Below are 17,815 nucleotides of genomic sequence, written 5' to 3' on the forward strand. Positions count from 1 at the left end.
CGCTGAAGAAAAGAGAAGTCAAGCTTTAAACTTCACCAGCCGACCGGCACGTTTACCCCGGTGTCTGTGGCGGTGTGTCGGAGCAGGTGGTGGCACTTTATGTAGCAAGTAATCAGGAACACCAGCCAGGAGCAGAGGATACCCTGTTTGTTTCTTCTGATTAGAGCTCTGAAAGCTGATGGCAAAAAACTGAAGATCTAAAGGTTTTTGGTGTTCCCCAGTTTTGAGTTGATTTCAGTGACAAGAAACATCAGAAACAGAACAAGCAGTAAGAAAATTGACAGAGGTAAACAGCAAGCACACACACTGGAGCCATTTTACCCTTTAGTTTAATTATGTAAATTACAATTATGTAATCTGATCATTTACAAACTGAAATAATCTCAACATAAGCTGACGGAAGAAGAAGAAATTGAGGAAGAAATTCAGGCCGTGTACTGAAAATGTATTTTTTCTTGTTATCTTAAGACATTTGGTGTGACGACTTCTACAACTCAGTTTTTGGTTTTGCTGAAGTAAAGTTTACACTCTGAGGAGTCACAGTGTTGATATTGGACACAAAGAGAAAAGTTCCTGTAATGTAAAAGTTAAAAGTAGAATTTTAAAATGGAACCTAAATCTGATTAGTAGCCAGTGCACCGACTTTAAAACGGGTCATATGAGCTCCCTTGTTCGAGTGGGTCAGTAGCCTCGCTGTTAGTTTTGAACAACCTGTAGACGAGCTAGCCCTTTCTTGTTTAGACAAGTAAACAGGCTGTTACAGTAGTCAAGTCTTGTAGAGACAAAAGCATGTATTATCATCTCGAGTTCACTTGTTGACACGATGGATCTAAGTTTAGAAATGTTCCTCAAGTGAAAAAAGCAGGTTCTTACTATCTGATTTAAATGTCCCTCCAAAGAAAAAGCTTCATCGAAAATAACACCCAGGTTTCTAAGGTTATGTTTCTGTGAGGAACCTAATTCACCCAGTCGCCGTTTAATATCAGGCACTGTCTGGTGCAATAATCAAAGTTTCTGCCGGGTTTATTTGTAAGCAATTATTGTTCAACCATTGTTTAATGTTGGTTAAACAGTCAATCAGATTGGAGAGCTTATGAGCTTCAGCAGGCTTAAAAGAATAATATAGCTGAATATTGTCAGCAAAAAGATGATAAGATACTTCAGGAAACTGCTGTATTATCTGGCTTAAAGGAAAATTGTATATTAAAAACAGAATAGGTCCCAGTACAGAGCCCTGAGAAACTCCACACAACAACTCTATAGATTCCGACGTGATCTGGTTTGCAGACACACTAAAACTCCTTTCAGATATATCAAAAGAAAACCAGTGTAGAACAGAGCAGACATCCCAACCAGGTCTCTGTCTGTTTATCAGGATGGTATGGTTGACTGTATCAAAGGCTGAGGTAAGGTCTAGCAAGACTAGGACTGTGTATTCTCCGGAGTTTGCTGACATCATAATATCATTAGTAACTTTCAGTAGTGCTGTCTCAGTGGAATGCAATTTATGGCACCCACATTGAAAACGGTCATTGAAGTTATATTTCTCCAAGTATGCTGTGAGGTGGACAGCTACTCAAGGAGTTTTGACATGAATGGGAGTTTGGAGATTGAATTTTAAAGTAGTGTTGGATCCAGGTTGGGTTTTTTGAGCCTTGGTTCCACAATGGCATGTTTAAAAAAAGCTGGGGAACACCCCAGTCTGAAGAGAAACAGTAAAAAGGTTCCCAACCCAAGGATCAATGGTGTCAAAAGCATTGATGAAGAGCTTAGTGGGGACAATGTCTTAGGGGCTTGTAGGTGGCTTCATTTTGTCCACCAGGGCTGCTATCTCAATATATATTTTGCAGTTGTAAAAGTTGACCAGGAGTACAAAGGGAGTGCCTGACTCGGAGAACAAGAAAGCTTTGGGGAGATTTCAGCATTGATTTCTTTAATCTTGTCAACAAAAAATCGGAGGAGTTTACTACTATCTACTTTAGAGTGTACATCTATGGAGGAGATCAAATACTTATTTTCCACCCTGATTTACGAATAAATTCTTTACAAATCCTACCATGTGGATTCATGGATTTTTTTTTCACATTCTGTCTCTCACAGTTGAAGTGTACCTCTGGTGCAAATTACTGACCTCTGTCATCATTTTAGGTGGGGGAACTTGCACAATCGGTGGCTGACTAAATACTTTTTTGCCCCACTGTAGCTAAAGGATCCTGTCTGTCCCGCAATATACGCTGAATTCTGAAAACTCTCCTTATCAATCTTGCACCTTCCGCAATGGGTGGCTCGCGTACAAACGGACAGGACATGGCTGCGACAGACTTCCCAAATCCACCTTCGCTTTTATAGCCGTGGTCTCTCATCTTGCTTACATGAAGTAATTTACTATTACTACTCTAAAATATGAATTACATCTGGAATAATCCAATACATGAAATAGAATGATTAATGGTACATTTCCCTTTTTTTAGGAAATGACCTGTATGTATCTGTATGAAATCAATAAAAGAATCAAGTACTGCATTATCTTTAGTTACATTGATAACATTTATTTATGGAAAAACAGTGGTAAAATATCGCTGTTGCTTTCGTATAAATGAAGCGGACATACCTGAGTGGCCGCGATCTAATCCTGTTTACATAAAGTAAGCCTGCTCCCGAGCAGGTTTACGCTTACGGATCTGTTGCTATGACAGCAAGTCCCGGATGAGCTTCGGAGAACCGAACGATCCAAGATCACGCGAAATCGTCAACAATCAAATCCAGCTAACTTACTTAGCGAGGTACGAAGAACGGACCCCTGACCCTTATGAAGACTGAAAAGACAAACAAAGTAAGTACGAACAAATGACTTAATCTGTAACATAATAAAATGTAAAGAAACATGTAACTGAGTATTTAGCTTAATTTGCAGAATGTTTGATTTGCCGGCAACTAGTGATGGCCAAATGAAGCTTTCTGAAGCATTGAAGCTTGTATTGAAAAACGGTTCATTACTCGAAGCTTTTCAACACAGTCCTCTCTGGTGACATTTGGTGGCCAAAAATATGAAGAGCAGCTTGAATCCACAAAATAAAACCAACTGCTTCATTATGACTGCCCACTCACTCTACAGAGTGGAATTTTGTCTGATATTGGACCACCACTGTGTTGCTTTAAACATGTATTTTTGAGGGTGAAAAAAATGTTGTTTATTTCTTTAATACATAATTTTGACCAGTAAACTTTCCTTGTTTAAGTATGCACCGTGGTTTGGTCTTTCTTTGCTTGTGACTTCTTGATGTTGGTAAATACAATAATTGAAAAGTACCACGCTACATATAATGTACATATAATAATGTACAACACATTATGGAGTATGCTTCTGCTGTGAGGTCCAGCCTCCTTGTACTTATGCAATTAATCGCCGGACAGGCATATTTATAAATAATATTATATTAGGGACATTTTCCTATACATATTTTTGACCTGGGGGTAGAATTGATTGTGAACTGGAAAAGGAAAATGCTTATGAACTTGCAAATTAAAAACATGATTCATTTAAAGTAGCCCTTTTTCATTTTTATTTAAGAAGAGAATTTGTTCTAGTGTGCGATGGCCAAACCTGTTCCTTTTTGTGGAGATAATTTCTCCTGCATTAAGGAAAATCCCTTCACATGGAACAGAGGAGGCTGGAGTGCAGAGAAACTGGTAGAGATGCAGTTTTACAGTCTACCTGGGCCCCACCAACTATCAGCTAAAGAGAATAAATTAATTATATTGCTGCACATTTTGCAGACTAACATTTTAAGATTAATTAAAAAAAAAAAGATATATATTTTTATAACATTAAATGTAAAGAGTCAAATGGAAGTTTTTCTAAAGTTATTTTATTTTTTATTTTTTGTGTGTCCCGTTTGGATCTTTAGCCATCAGAATTGTTGTCTTAAGGCCAAGAAAGATGCCAAGCGGATTTATTTTACCAAGTGGATCATCATGGCCTTGCCATATTGGTCCATTTGATTGACCTTTATTATAATTATGAATTTATTTTATTTTCAGTTGCTACAAACGGGACAGACATGACTGGGGGATAGGACAGGGAGAAAGAATGAAAGAAAGAGAGGGAGAGAAAGAAAACCAAAGGGGAGAAGAGACGGTGAGAAGGGGGGGAAGAAAGAAAAAGAAAACAAACAAAAAAAAACAAAACACCTGGGTCACCTGTATGGAGAAAAAAAACAAGAGAAAGCAAACAACAAAGAGCAACATAGTAAAAAAAAAACAAAAACGGCACCATCACAATAAACTAGCTAGCAGTAGATATCAGTAGATACTAAATAATAAACGATATTGTGCAGCATGCAAGATAGACAGCGCACAATGTGCTTTGAGGCAGCAGCCAAGAAAGCTGTAGTCCACGTCTGTGAATACCCGTGTGTACACCTGTGTGCATACCTGTGTGGATCAGCATGCTTGCATTCCAAAGGTTTCTCCATGTAACGATCTGCTAGGGAGTGTGGGGGGGCCACAGCCCCGTCCTCCAGGGTATGAAGCAGGTATGGAGGAGATCAAAACTCCAGACATCCAGAGGCCCCCAGAACACAAGAGACCAAGGAAGACCAACAGAGGGGCAGCCGCGCCACTGTCCCAGAAAGAGCTGAGGAGAGTCCCAGATGAGGGCTCACTCAGCAGCCGCGGAGCAGAAGCCAGGGGGAGTTGCAGTGACGCGCCCGTGAGCTCCGCCGGCAGCCAGCCGTGCCTGAGTGACCGAGCCCCAGGCCGGGAGGCCGGGGGCACCCCGCCTCCGAAGGGGCCCAAGCGAGCCCCAGGCTCCAGGCCCCGATAAGCGGCCGCCAAGGAGTGAGCCGGTGTGTACCTGGACGCCCATCCCCGGACACAAAGAACCACCAACGCACCGACACCTGAGGGAGTCTGCCACTGGCAGGGGAAGTGGTGGTGGGGGGAGATAGGCCTCCAAACCTTGGAGGGCCTGAGATGTCCCCAGAGAGGTGGCGTCTGATACCCAACCTGACATATAGACACAGACATACAGGCACACACAGACACAAACATCCATTCCCACCCTCATGCTCTCATATACACTTACTCAACACTCAACCAACGTGGAGACAGACATAAAGAGATGCTGTACACACAATCACACTCCCCAAGCGTACTCTACGAACCGGGTCTAGGTACCCTTGCCCCTGGAGGGGGGAACTGCACCCAGACCCAGGTGGTGTTACCCTTTTTCCCCTGCGGTGGGGAGAGGCAGACCGCCCCGACTCCGCAGCAGCAGGGAGGCCCCACACTCCAGACCGCAGTCGGACGGCCAACTCCTCCTCCTAGCCCCCCCGCTCCAGCAGGCCACAGAGAACGGGGGTGAGAGAAGACTCCAAACCTCCCTCCACCCGCTCATTGTAGTGTTGATGCATGTGTGTTCTAAGGTGCAATTAAAACCCAGGAGGGCATGGAGCTACCTGCCAGAGAGCAGCAGGTAAGCGCATGGTCCCTCCTGCTGGCCCTCAATGTCTACGTGTATTTAACATTGAGAGGTGGGCAACGACGCCAGGGGTGGGGTGTACACCCTGATGTTACTTTGGATTCCGTGTATCGTGCCCACCCCCAAGATCCTATATGTATGTGTAATGAGAGTGTGAGTAATGTGAATGTCTAAGTTGTGGGATAAAATTGAGGCAGAGGCAGCAAGAAGGGGACAGAGGGGGGGGTAGCCTCCTCTGCACCCTGGTGACACACCCCTACTCCAAGGCCCTGCATGTGTGGGTGGTTGTGGTGGAGCGGGAAGGGGGAGGCAGCTGGAGATGGGGAGGGAAGGAAGGGAGGGGCAAGTGACCCCTCCCTGGGGCCAGCTCCCCCGCTGACTCCAGTAGGCACCCCCATACTCCGCGACCCGCCAGGGAAAGGGGGCCCAGGCCCATCCAGACCGGGGCCCAGCGCAGCAGCGCCCCCCGGCCCCACAGAGCTCGGGACAGTCCACCCAACCCCACCACAGAGAAAACTGCACCCACCCCACCATCCACTCATCTTCCAGACTACATGAGACAATAGACACCCAGGCTGAGATCTTCCTCCACCTCTCCTGTATCTCCCCCTCCTGCAGAGAGTTCCTGAAGAGAGGAAAGCTCCTGCAAGGTGTGACAATCTCCCCCACCAGTTGAAGAGCCCCCCAGGTGGCTCGACGCACCGGCGGCACCCTGCGCCAGGGATGGGCCCCCATGCACCCACCCGCCCACAACCCCGGCAACACACAAACCAGGACCCAAGGCCCCGAGGCCCGGCCAGGGCCCCAGCCCAGAGACGGAGCGCCCCCAGAACCTCACGCCCATCCCGGACCCACCCAGGGGCAGACAGGCTACCAGGTCAGTAACCCACGTCCGTCAGCACAGACCCTCCCCTAGCCCCGCTGCACGCAGCCACGAGGAAACAGTCTCTAAAGTTATTTAATGATATTTATATTATGAAAATCAGATTTTTGACATTTTAAGTTTTTCCCGTTTTCAGATAAAATAAACACGCACAAAACAAAAGCAAACAGCCAGAACACAAAGCTGGAAAACCCACCTGATCGACCAAAATCAACTCAAAATACTCCCACACAACAGAACCTCCTCTATTCCTCACTGGCTCCAAATCTCTCAGTAGAAATATCAGTGGTTCGCTATCTGTCACCATCAAAACACTCCACAAATCCCGCAAATGATTCACTTTCTTATAAACCAGGGAATCAGACACCAAAGCGGTTAGGTTCTAAATGAAGCTTCGGACGTCACTGATCACGTGACTCTGGCCAAACGAATCTAGCTTCGACACAGTGCTTCTGAAGCAGTGTGTCGATTTTTGTGACACACGCACCGGAGCGTCAGCTTCAAGCAGGCCATCACTACCGGCAACTGAACGCTTACACACACAAACCTGGGATAGTGTGTGAAGAAATGTTACTTAACAAATAGCAAATCATAGCAAATAAATAGAAACAGTATAATGTGAAAAAAAAAGTAAACACATATGGGACAAATGGAGACCATTGCAACTCATCCACTTTGTCACACAGTAACAGTATAACTGTAACACATTTGCAATTTAGATCCAATATTTATGAGAGAAATAAGTGAATTAAAAATATCAGACCTCATGCCAGATTTAATTGATAGAGATATATGCATGTTATTATATTATGTATCTCAGATAATTGTTTTTCATCTAGCCATGGGACACCCACCCCTTCCTCCCAAGTTAACTGCAGCCAAAGCGAGCTAGTGGAGGTATTTAGACACTCACAACCAGTGGGGTAAAAAGAGCAACCAAGAAACTGGCAGCCTGCACGGCCACCGATGTGCTGGAAGAGCTAGAAGCTCTACCCATGGAGAAACTCTTGGAGAACCTTGCTAGCCTTGTTTTCAGATCCCTTTAAAGTTTATAAAGGGTCTAATCATTTTCATTAAAATGTTTTATTACATAAATGTTACTGTTTTATTTCATTTTGATTTATGCTCCCACTACACTGCACATCTACAAACAACAATGCCATGGACTGTCAGTTGCTTTTACATGCTGTAAACATGAGTAGGTTTGATCAGAGTTTCAATTATAACAGAAAAGGAAAAAAGAAGACCAACTTCTTCCCAACTGACAAGAAAAATACTCGTCATATTTTCATAATAAAGGATCAGGCTCCCCATTTATGACAGCTTGGACCATTAATGTATGTTACATTGATGCTTGTTTTAGTATGCTACTGTACAGTTATGGTCAACATCTCTATTTAAATATAATTAATATACAAAACACAATGAAAGTTAGACATGAATTATTCATTATTTTTTTACTATTGATAAAATTCATGTATACTAATAAAAGTTATGAGTAACAACATTATTAATAATGATTAATAATAATAATTCTAATGCCAACATGATGACTGTTCATAGCTCCTGCTTTGAAATACTGAACTTTAAAACTGACCTCATGAAAGATCACAATTCACAGTGGCCCACTGTCAGAATAATTCTGAATATAAAATCACTGTGTTAATCTGAAGCTTTGCTGCTGCAAGCCACTGTGGGAAAGCTGTGTTATTATAATGAAAACATCTGTGACACATTCACAGAGGACGAGGTCACAAAGGGACGACACGCAGAGGCTGTATTAAAGTCAAAAAACCAAATCTTTAGTCGTAAACAGGCAGTGGTTACAAACAGGAAGACGAGCAGTCCATTAAACAGTCTACAGGGTCAAACATACAGAGAATTCAAACAGCTATAAAAAAAATGACACTGAAAAACTTGACAAAGTGATGTGTGAGGCACCAAAGGGAAGCAGCAGAGTATATTCAATGAATTATCTTCAAATACAAAAGACAGAAACTCCTAAAGGCAGCATGCAAACTGAGCAGGATGTACAAAGATCAGAGATTACAAAATAAATCAGAAAATGACTTCAAACTTACTGAGAGCAAGGCCTCTGTTACAAATCTGTCTAATAGAAAAACATGCTGTACAGATACAATAAGGTAAGTGTTCATGGTCATTTAAAAACTGGCTCTACCTGAACCACTTAAATATTTTATGAAGTCACTGAGTCGACAATTTCTAAAGTTTGTTTTCTTAATTGCAGTTAGAGTGTGGCTGGTAAGGATGAAAACACACACAGAGCGTAAACTGTCTTTGTTAGTAACAAACGTCAGGAAAGAAAAGACAAAACACACAAACACTCATAATATTCATGAATAATTAGAAAGCATCTAAACATTCTGGTCGTGGATTTTTACAGTCTTATTTGCACTCGGTCATCTTCATAATCATCCTGTTCAATACATGACAGGGGAGGTCCTGAGGTGGGCGGGGCTCTCTGGTGATGTCAGCATGAAAGGCAGAACCAGCGTCAGCCACATGTTGGTGAAGCATCACAGTACACTGGTGTGGTTTCCTTTCCAGATGTTGGACATTTGATACTTCAATGTTGAGGCGAACAAGAAGACACAGTGTTGGGTGAGGTTACTGCAGGGTTTCTAACTGACCAAAAGCAGAAGCACACAGACCAACAGGGATCAGATGCTGAGTGTTAGAGGAACAAGCTCATCTGTGCTGATCACTGAATGCTGCTGTGTTCTTTTGTTGAAGTTGGCTGGTGGGACAGTCTAATAGTGATATCCTGCCCATCTGAGGAACAGTTTTAAAAAACACATGCAATACTTTGTTTGTATTACAGTCAAAGTTTATGTTAATTTTTGTCCTTTAAAAGTGTTGCTGTACTATAAAGTACTATAATTTGGGCTAAAATGGCTCAGATAGTCTCTCTCTCTCTCAGAGTATCTCCTTTGAAAGTGGAGACTTTTATCCACTGATCCACATCACTTTACCTAGATGTTTTCTTTGAAGCTGGATGAAGACTCCTCTCCCTCAATCCTGTTGCAGCTTTGTGGTCCAGTTGGCCTCTGAGGTCACAGTCAACATCTGTAGTAGAAGAGGGGAAATAAAAATCCAGGTTACCAAAACTGGGACCTTTTCCAAAATAGAGCGTAACTGGAATTTTTCAGCCTTACAGGCAGATAGTCGTCTAAAGCTGCAGCGTTTTCTTTTTAGCTTTTTCCAATCTCTGCTCTCTGCTTTCTCTGTGAACATGTCTGCTTTCTTGGCATGGGTCTGTCTGCTGTTGGTGAAGAGACTAAATCCACATACTCGCTACTAAGATCTCCTCAAGTAGTCTTAACCAGATAACAGTTTAAGAGTAAATGTCATCCTGAGAGTTTCACCTTGGGCAGATGCTGTCTTGCTAACATGCAATCATGAGCATTAATCTATGAGGTGAAAAAGAGATTTTAAAAACTCCAGCCACAAGTTTTATTTCATCTGTGTTTTGGTCAGAGTCCCGTCAGACCTCCAGAATGGTGTCAGAGTGTTTTCTATTCACCTTCCACGTGATGAGCACAGGCCTCAGGTCCAGACCTCCATGGGCACTATAGCCTCTTTGGAGCTAATAGGTGAAAGCAGGTTTTGTTGGGACATGAACTGAAGAGGAAACTGACGAGGAAGGCAAGGATCTTCTTCAGCTCCTCCGAGCCCGAGCTGGGACCTCTTTGCGTAGGCCAGCATTGGTCAGGTAGCCCTCCAACGTCGCTGGATGGCCGACAGTGGAAAACCTAGAGGAGTAGGAGAGAAAAAGCAGCTTGGAGCATGTCTTTATACTGTTTAGTTTTTAGAGCCACAGACTTTCTTTTAATCTCATTGTTCAGGATCTATGATTGATTATGTATTTATTGTATTCCTCCATGACTGTGTGACAGAAAGTGGAAAAAAATCAGCTTTACCTTTGTTGATATGCTTGTAATTTTAATATTGATTAAATTGCCCATGAAATAATAGAAAGCTCATATATGAAAATGTTTTTTTAAAAAGAAAGTTCATCTGAATACAAAGGAGTACACTCACCTTCTGGTGATGGAGTTGTAGCGAGCGCTGGTGACCATCCAGGCCTCCTCGTAGAACTGATCACTGATTGGATCCAAAACATCGATGGAGGATCTGTGTAAGCGCTGAGGATCGTGCTGATGGACAGAACAGAAGGAGAGTGAGACAAGTGAAGATATACTAAACAATACTGTGAAATGAACTGACCCACACAGAGTTTGATTCAGAGGTGATTGACACATTATTTGACCACAAGCAATCTTTTCTGGTTTGACGCCGTCTTTGTAGCCAGAAACCAGCTCTCTCCTCGGCTTCCTCCACTACACGCTTCCCCCACGCCAGTCTCCTCAGTCACTATAAAGGGGAGAGTCATGAGTTCCATCACCCTCACCTGTGCCGTCCAACGTCCCGCCACCAGCCTCCACTGCAGCAGGCCAGAGACCACACCCCTGCCACAATAAGTAAAAGTATATCCTTGCTGTACCCTTAATGCTAAATATGCTAAATTAACCGCTCCCCTTGCCCCTTTGGGATTATTCTTATGTCACTGGGATGTTGACCTTCACATTAGAGAGGTGGGCAGACATAATTAGTGTATGAATTTTAAAGTAACAGGTAATAAAGAGAGTGTAGCAAATGTAGTCAGGTTTATTACTCTATATCACACATGAGTGCCCGAGGGAGGCGGGGCTGACTGGGGAGAAACAGGGAACATAGAGACAGGGGTGACTCGACATGAAATGATGAAACGTGGGACACGGGAACAGAAACTAAACACAGGCTAAGAAGAACACTGAGGCAGGGAGAACTAAGATTACTGAGAGCCTGATAAATAAGAATAACAAAAACCAAGAAAAACAATAGTCAAAGAATATTAAACGAAAAACACAAAGCATTGGGCCAGGACCCACTACTGTGACATTTATATGTGATAAAAACATTAAACACTGGACAATCTGCTCAAATGTTGAAATCTTTCTACGTATACTTTAGGTTCAGCTCTCCATCCTGGCATTTGGTTAAGCATGATTCAAAAATTTTATTTTTAAATTGTTTTATTTTGTTTAACTGGTTTTAATTATTAGTTACTTTTTGTGAAAATTTGTTGTGACATTTAAAAATACATCATTTATTTTCAAAAAGGAAATTTAAAAAAGTATTTTTCAAACTTATTTGATTTAGAGGATCATATTTGACCAACGTAAATTTTTTAATTTCATATACAATGACTGAAACAGTGAACTAAATATCTGAAATCTTTCCTTGCTTAAAAGTTATAATCCTACTTAAGTTATAGTGCAAACGCTTAAGCAACAAATATACTTAATGCTCATTAATTAATATTTCACTTTAATGTTGCAACTACCCAGTCACTTCTGTCTTTAAACAAAATATTTTCCAGTTACAGAAATCATGAAATCCAAACTAAAGTGTTACTGTTGCTATATGCATTTTATATAAATAATCGATGATGGTGCTGACATGAAGGAAGAGAAAGTTACACGTTGCATCCTTTGAGTTTGTCTCCGTGCCTTTGGGCGATTTTCAGAAGGACAGATGTTTCTGTCCTATTCTTGAATTAATTTTTTCAAACACAAACACTATTTTAAAGCTTCTAGAGAGTAAAATAATAATGATAATTATAATAACAGTAATAAAAACAAAAGCTCTCAGATCCATCAAACCAAGCAGCAGAGAGAACAACAAGTGAAGAGAAAACTTTAACCTTGTAGACTTCATTATGTTCCAGCTGCTCTACAGACGCTGTGACCTCGAACTTAAGCAGGTCGTAAAGTATGTGCAGCTCAATAACTTCATAATTACACCCTGTGGTATTTAGGCAGCAGAACAACTAAGAATAACAACTACAAATAATGTTTTTAGGTTTTGTTTGTACTGCAAGGTTCAGTACAGGCGAACCAAACCAAGAGCAAATATTACGTCTCATTTACACCCGAGCACGAAGAGCCTTCAAAATTTATCAAATTGAATCATCTTTGTTTAGATGCAAGAAGAATCATATGGAAATGAAAAAGTATAAATATAAATCCAGAGCAAAGATATCCTCTAAATCAGCGTAGCACATGTGCAGCTGCTGGGATTCACTTAAGCATTCGGCTCGTCGCTGTTGCAGATTTTTCTCTCGCTGTTCTGGCTCACAGCGCTGCAAGCACAAAAATAAATATCCCCAAAGGTGTGTGTCACGGGGTGGAAAGGGACAAGTTATTTAAGTTTTGCATGTTTTGTTGTTTTACCTTTTTAATATTTTAATATGAAGTGTATTTACTTAGTTTTTATATTGCATGTATTGGTCATGTTTTGTGCAGTGGTTATGTTGTTGCATGTTTTCGTTATACTGTCAAATTGTCCTGGAAAGACTCCGCCCCTACCTGATAGTAAACTGATCACACCTGCGAGAGATCCCAGAGAGGCCAATAAGAGGGCCTGGCAGATCATAGAGCGGGGGGGGGAGAAAAAGCTTGAAAGGAGGCTTGAAAGGAGGAGAGACATGGCATGGTAACCGGTGTGGGCGACGGCCGCGCAGAGCGGCACAGAGGCCCGGCTATAGGCAGCTGGCCAAGGCGTGCGGCAAAGGAGAACGAGACCAGAGATCGCGGACGACCGCGCACTGGAGGGAGTGATCGGAGCTGAGCGGAGAGGTCTGTGCTGGTGTTGACGGGCAGGGGCGGAGCGTGGGGGTGGCTTACTGGGCTTAAGCCCGGGTTGTTTTGTCAGAAGCCCGGGGTCTTTTGGAGTGTAATTTTTTCATAGTTAGATGCCTGGCTGACAACTGTATAAAACAAAAAGTACACACAATATTCGAAGCACATAATGCACACAGTGGGAATTTACGACTGTGCGTGAATCCCCCCTGATATTGGTATGATCCGAGCTCAGGCACTAAGCAACTGAGCGAGGGGGCGGGGCTGCAGCCAGGTGCTCTTGTGCCTGTGAGTGCGCTGTTGGAGTAACGGAGCCAGCCATACTAAGGAGAGCTTAAGTTTGACCAGGGCCCTGTTTCAGGAAGCCGGTTTAGTGGAAAAACTGAGTAAGTATACCCTGAGTTAACGAAAACTCTGGGTTTTCGGTTTCACAAAGAGAGTTCAGATGAAGCCTCAGTGAGTCACTATGACGACACACTCCGTGAAGCTAACCTGCCCCCTAGCAGGTTTACTACAACTAACCCTGACTGTCTCCGCCCCTTTGTCGGAAACCTGACAGTAGGAAGTGTCGGACATGGCGTGCCACTTCCTTGAAGAGCCAGTAGATCGTGAAGCCCAAATTCTCCGCAGAGCTCTCCGCCGGGAGAGAGTGATCAGAGTGCGTTTGGACATTTTATCATTTCCTGATGATTTTCTGTGCGAACGTTACCGTTTCTCAGCACAATCTATAATTTATTTGGATAACATCCTCAGGCCATATATTACACATGTGACACATCGTGGACATCCTCTCAGTTCTGTACATATTATTTGTATTGCACTTCGGTTTCTTGCAAACGGGAGCTTTCTGTATAATATTGGTGACGCTGAGCACGTTTCCAAGGCTACCGTCTGTCGGGCAGTCAGGAATGTTACAGTTGCACTGAAACGTCTCCTGTACCCGTTTGTGGTGTTCCCCGGTCATAGACCCACAAGATTTATCAAAGAGGGATGCCACAAAATTGCAGGTATCAGGATGACCAAAACGTAATGTATGATGTGGTGATACTTGGACTACTACTTAAATTGCACATTTATTTTCACGGTTCCCAGGCGTGATTGGCTGTACAGATGGAACTCACATTCCAATCATTGCTCCTTCAGTAAATGAAGGAGACTATGTGAACAGGAAGTCTTTCCACAGCATTAATGTACAGGTACATAGTTCCCTGTAGCATGTCAAACTAACAAATTATTTCATTATAGTAATGGATGCTAATTTGTGTTCTCTGCACTGTGAAGATCATATGTGATGCTGCCAACATTATCACAAATGTGGAAGCCAAGTGGCCAGGCTCTGTCCATGACTCACAAATATTCCGTGAATGTACACTGAGCACAAAATTTGGACATGGTGAGTTGAGAATACTGTAAAATATATAAAGACCAATTGCTTCAGGGACATTTGAACTGAAGTGTACCCTTCTGTCTTAGGAGAGTTCACTGGCTACTTGCTTGGTGATAGGGGGTATCCATGTTTACCCTATTTGCTTACCCCTTACCCTGACCCTGAACCGGGCCCACAGCAGCGATATAATCTGGCTAATTGCAGGACAAGAGCCAGAATTGAAATGACTATCGGAATGCTTAAGGCCCGGTTCCAGTGCCTGCAAAGACTCAGGGTCACCCCAGAAAGGGCATGTGACATTATTGTGGCATGTGTGATTCTTCACAACATTGCCACAATTAGAGGAGAACACTGTCCTTCTGAACCAAACATCAGCAGTGATCCAAACCATGAACATCCTGACCCTCCCACGGACATACAAGATGGAAGAGCAGTCAGAGACACCATATGTCACAATCATTTCTTTTGACCCATCACCTCAACATGTTGAAAGAAGAATAAACAGATTTTTTGTTCAACTGGCTTTATTGGTCGCCTGTATTTCCTGTACACAAAGTATTAAAAGATGTAAACCTCATAAAGTGTCTCTGTTGCTTCCTCCTCCTTAACAGCTGTCAATGTTTCTTCATTATTTTCCTGTAGTAAAGAAATAGACAACATTGCTGTTCTACTGTAAACTCATATAATCTGTGGAGTATTACTCACAACTGCATGTTGGTCTGGCTCAACAGGAGGCTGCACCAGATGCAGTACACCACCACCATCAACTGATAGAATATGAGGTTTATACAGGTCACTTATAACTTACAAGGGACCAAATGGCAATTAACAAACATACCAAGCACCTTACACTTCATTGTCATTATGCTCTCAAAGACAACCAAGACTGAGGGAAGGCAAAATCAGTCGGAAAATAACTTCACTACAAAATAATTCATTATGGTAAAGAGTTTATCAAATGAATGTGTCGCACTGCAAAGGTGACTGTGAAGAAAGGATGTATGCACATCATGTATTATTTTGAATTTACCCCTTATGTAGGCACTTGTGTCTTGCGGGGTTATTGCCTCAGAGGATGTCCCCGCAGAGATGCCTTCGGCCACAGGGCGCCCACTGTTTTGGCTGAGGGCCAACTGCTCAGCCTCTGTGAGTGGTGGTGGTGGAGGACCCCCACCTGTTTTTCGGGCCTCCGCTTTTTTTCTGTTGGCTATAACGGGCCACATTTGAGCATACAGAGTAAGCAAATATGTACTTGTAATGTGCTCAGATAATTTCAATAAGTGCTTACAGAAAGAAAATTAATGTAGCCTCTAACTGAAATTGATTTACATCGGACAAACAGACCAAGCACTATGGCTCATAATACAATTACACCTTACCTGTTTGGACTATATTTTTATATTTCATTTTTACTTGCTTCCAGGCACGTTTGGGGCCTGTTGGGTTGCACCTGCGCTCACATCACATCACAAAATAAAATGTATAAAATAACAAATAAAATAACATATGATAAAATAACGTGTTAAATGGGTGGAAATCCCTCGATCAATGTTTATATTAACACTCACGCATTGACTCTGTCGGCTATGTTTTGCCATGCATGCTTTTGCAGCTGTGGCTGTGTTACTTTTTTCCGCGGAATTTGCATGTTATCGGCATATGCTGCCATCAGAATTTCGGCCTCAAGCGCTGTGAAATACATTGACCGCGCCTTCTTTCCCTCCGTCTCCATGGTGACTCGCTTAATCTGTGCTCCGCTTATCAGGGCTTTGTGTATCCTCGTCCGCGCGCTTCACTTGGGGTTAAAGCAACTCCGCGTTGACTGAACTAATTGTTATCAGCCTTTCTGAAACGGAATATTCCGAGTTGGACAGTTCGGGGTTACTCAACCGTGAGTGTCGTTTTTCACTCTGAGTTTTCCAAACCGGCTTCCTGAAACAGGGCCCAGGTACCAAAGCAAACCATTCATACCGTACAAATGACGGTGAATCACGAAAGATTGATATCAAACTGATCACTTGACCAATATTACGTTACTTGCTCTTCAAGTGAATCAACAAATGGCGAAATGAAAAGCCGAACAAATGCTTTTTTTTTTTTTTTTAATAGAGTCTTATCTTACGTGTGTTTATTTCATATTTTCAGTTCTTACCCTCCCCGACTAAATCGGTTTCAGTTATGTACTGAAATATAAGAATGGACATTAGAGGCTTCTTTCAAAGAAAAAAACTCAGGTAAATGTTATTTTATATATTATGCTTTGTATGTTGTTCAGTATATTTCTATGCAAAACAAGAGGGATTTCAGTACACAGCAGGATATTCACATTTGTAACCAGATATTTACATACACTTTAGGGAGAAAACATAAAACATTTTTTCTGTACAACATCAATTTAGAGTAAACTTTTGTTTTAGATAAATATTGAAATATCTTTTGAATTAGTTAAATGTCAGAATAAAGAGAGACAGAGCTTCTATTTTTTATCACTTTCATCAAATTTAAGAGTACATATACACTAAGTTTGTTAATTAATAAGAAAACCAGATGATTCCATTCTGAGCTGAAGAAGCTTCTGATAGGTTAGTAGAGTCCATGTGAGTAAACTGGTGGCACAGCTGTGGATGCATATAAGGCAAAACACAGAGCCTGTTTCTTTGAAATGGGAAAATTAAGAGATGTCAACCAAAACACCAGGAAAAGAATTGTGGAGCTCCATAAGTGTGGCTCAGTTTGAATACAATTTGGTGCCATTTGCAATTAAGAAATACAGATAGTTTCTCTCTTTACTCTTAAAGTTAACAAATATGTTTTTTATATTTATCAATCTAAAAAAATAAACATTTAGTCTGATTTGATGTTACAATTATAAAAGTGTTGTGTTTTTATCTGAAGAGTTTGTAAATATCTGGTTTCAACTGTATATTTGATGATTGTCAGCACAAAGAGGGAGAGAGAGGAACAGAGAGGGAGAGAGAGGAGACAGGACAGAACAGAGATGAACAAGAGCAGGTGAGACACACATGTTAGTCAAATGGTTGTTTACCAAAAGTATCACCGTATCATAGGTACTCATGTATCTCGTACCTAGTGTTTCTTTTTAGGTTTGTTATTTTTCAAATTCTATATTTATTAAGTTATGCAGGCTTGTTTGCACAACAAGGCTAAATAATTATATAAACTTTTCTCAATCTAAATATTGTACTTTGGTAGAATTAAAAAATAAGTGTAGTGCAGGTCTATGATGATTTTTAGTGCTACTATCATCTAGTTCTGATTCTGGTTCTGTCTTGGTTAAATCCTAAGTAGTCCTGATTTTGAACTCTTGTAGTCCTGTTTTAATTCCGGATCAGTTCTGG

General features: G+C 41.9%; 2 protein-coding genes across 4 annotated transcripts in view; both read left to right on the forward strand.

Moving 5' to 3' along the window:
- LOC147322338 (uncharacterized) overlaps positions 1-17,815 on the forward strand; it is a 99,688-nt gene that overhangs the window by 13,975 nt on the left and 67,898 nt on the right. The gene's annotated exons all lie outside the window — the stretch shown is intronic.
- LOC147322339 (uncharacterized) overlaps positions 16,435-17,815 on the forward strand; it is a 60,106-nt gene continuing 58,725 nt past the window's right edge. Inside the window, exons 1-2 of one of the 3 annotated variants that reach the window (XM_086306914.1) lie at positions 16,435-16,690; positions 17,397-17,467. The gene's annotated coding sequence lies outside the window, so the exon portion shown is untranslated. Of the gene's footprint in view, positions 16,691-17,118; positions 17,469-17,815 lie in introns of those variants that run through there. The other 2 variants (XM_086306915.1, XM_086306916.1) reach the window with 2 other exon arrangements.

Source organism: Aulonocara sp. 'chitande type north' Nkhata Bay, linkage group LG9 (assembly GCF_057382095.1).
Source record: "Aulonocara sp. 'chitande type north' Nkhata Bay isolate Kocher_YH1m ecotype deep benthic linkage group LG9, A_spYH_male_GT1.1, whole genome shotgun sequence".
NCBI classification, from domain to species: Eukaryota; Metazoa; Chordata; class Actinopteri; order Cichliformes; family Cichlidae; genus Aulonocara; species Aulonocara sp. 'chitande type north' Nkhata Bay.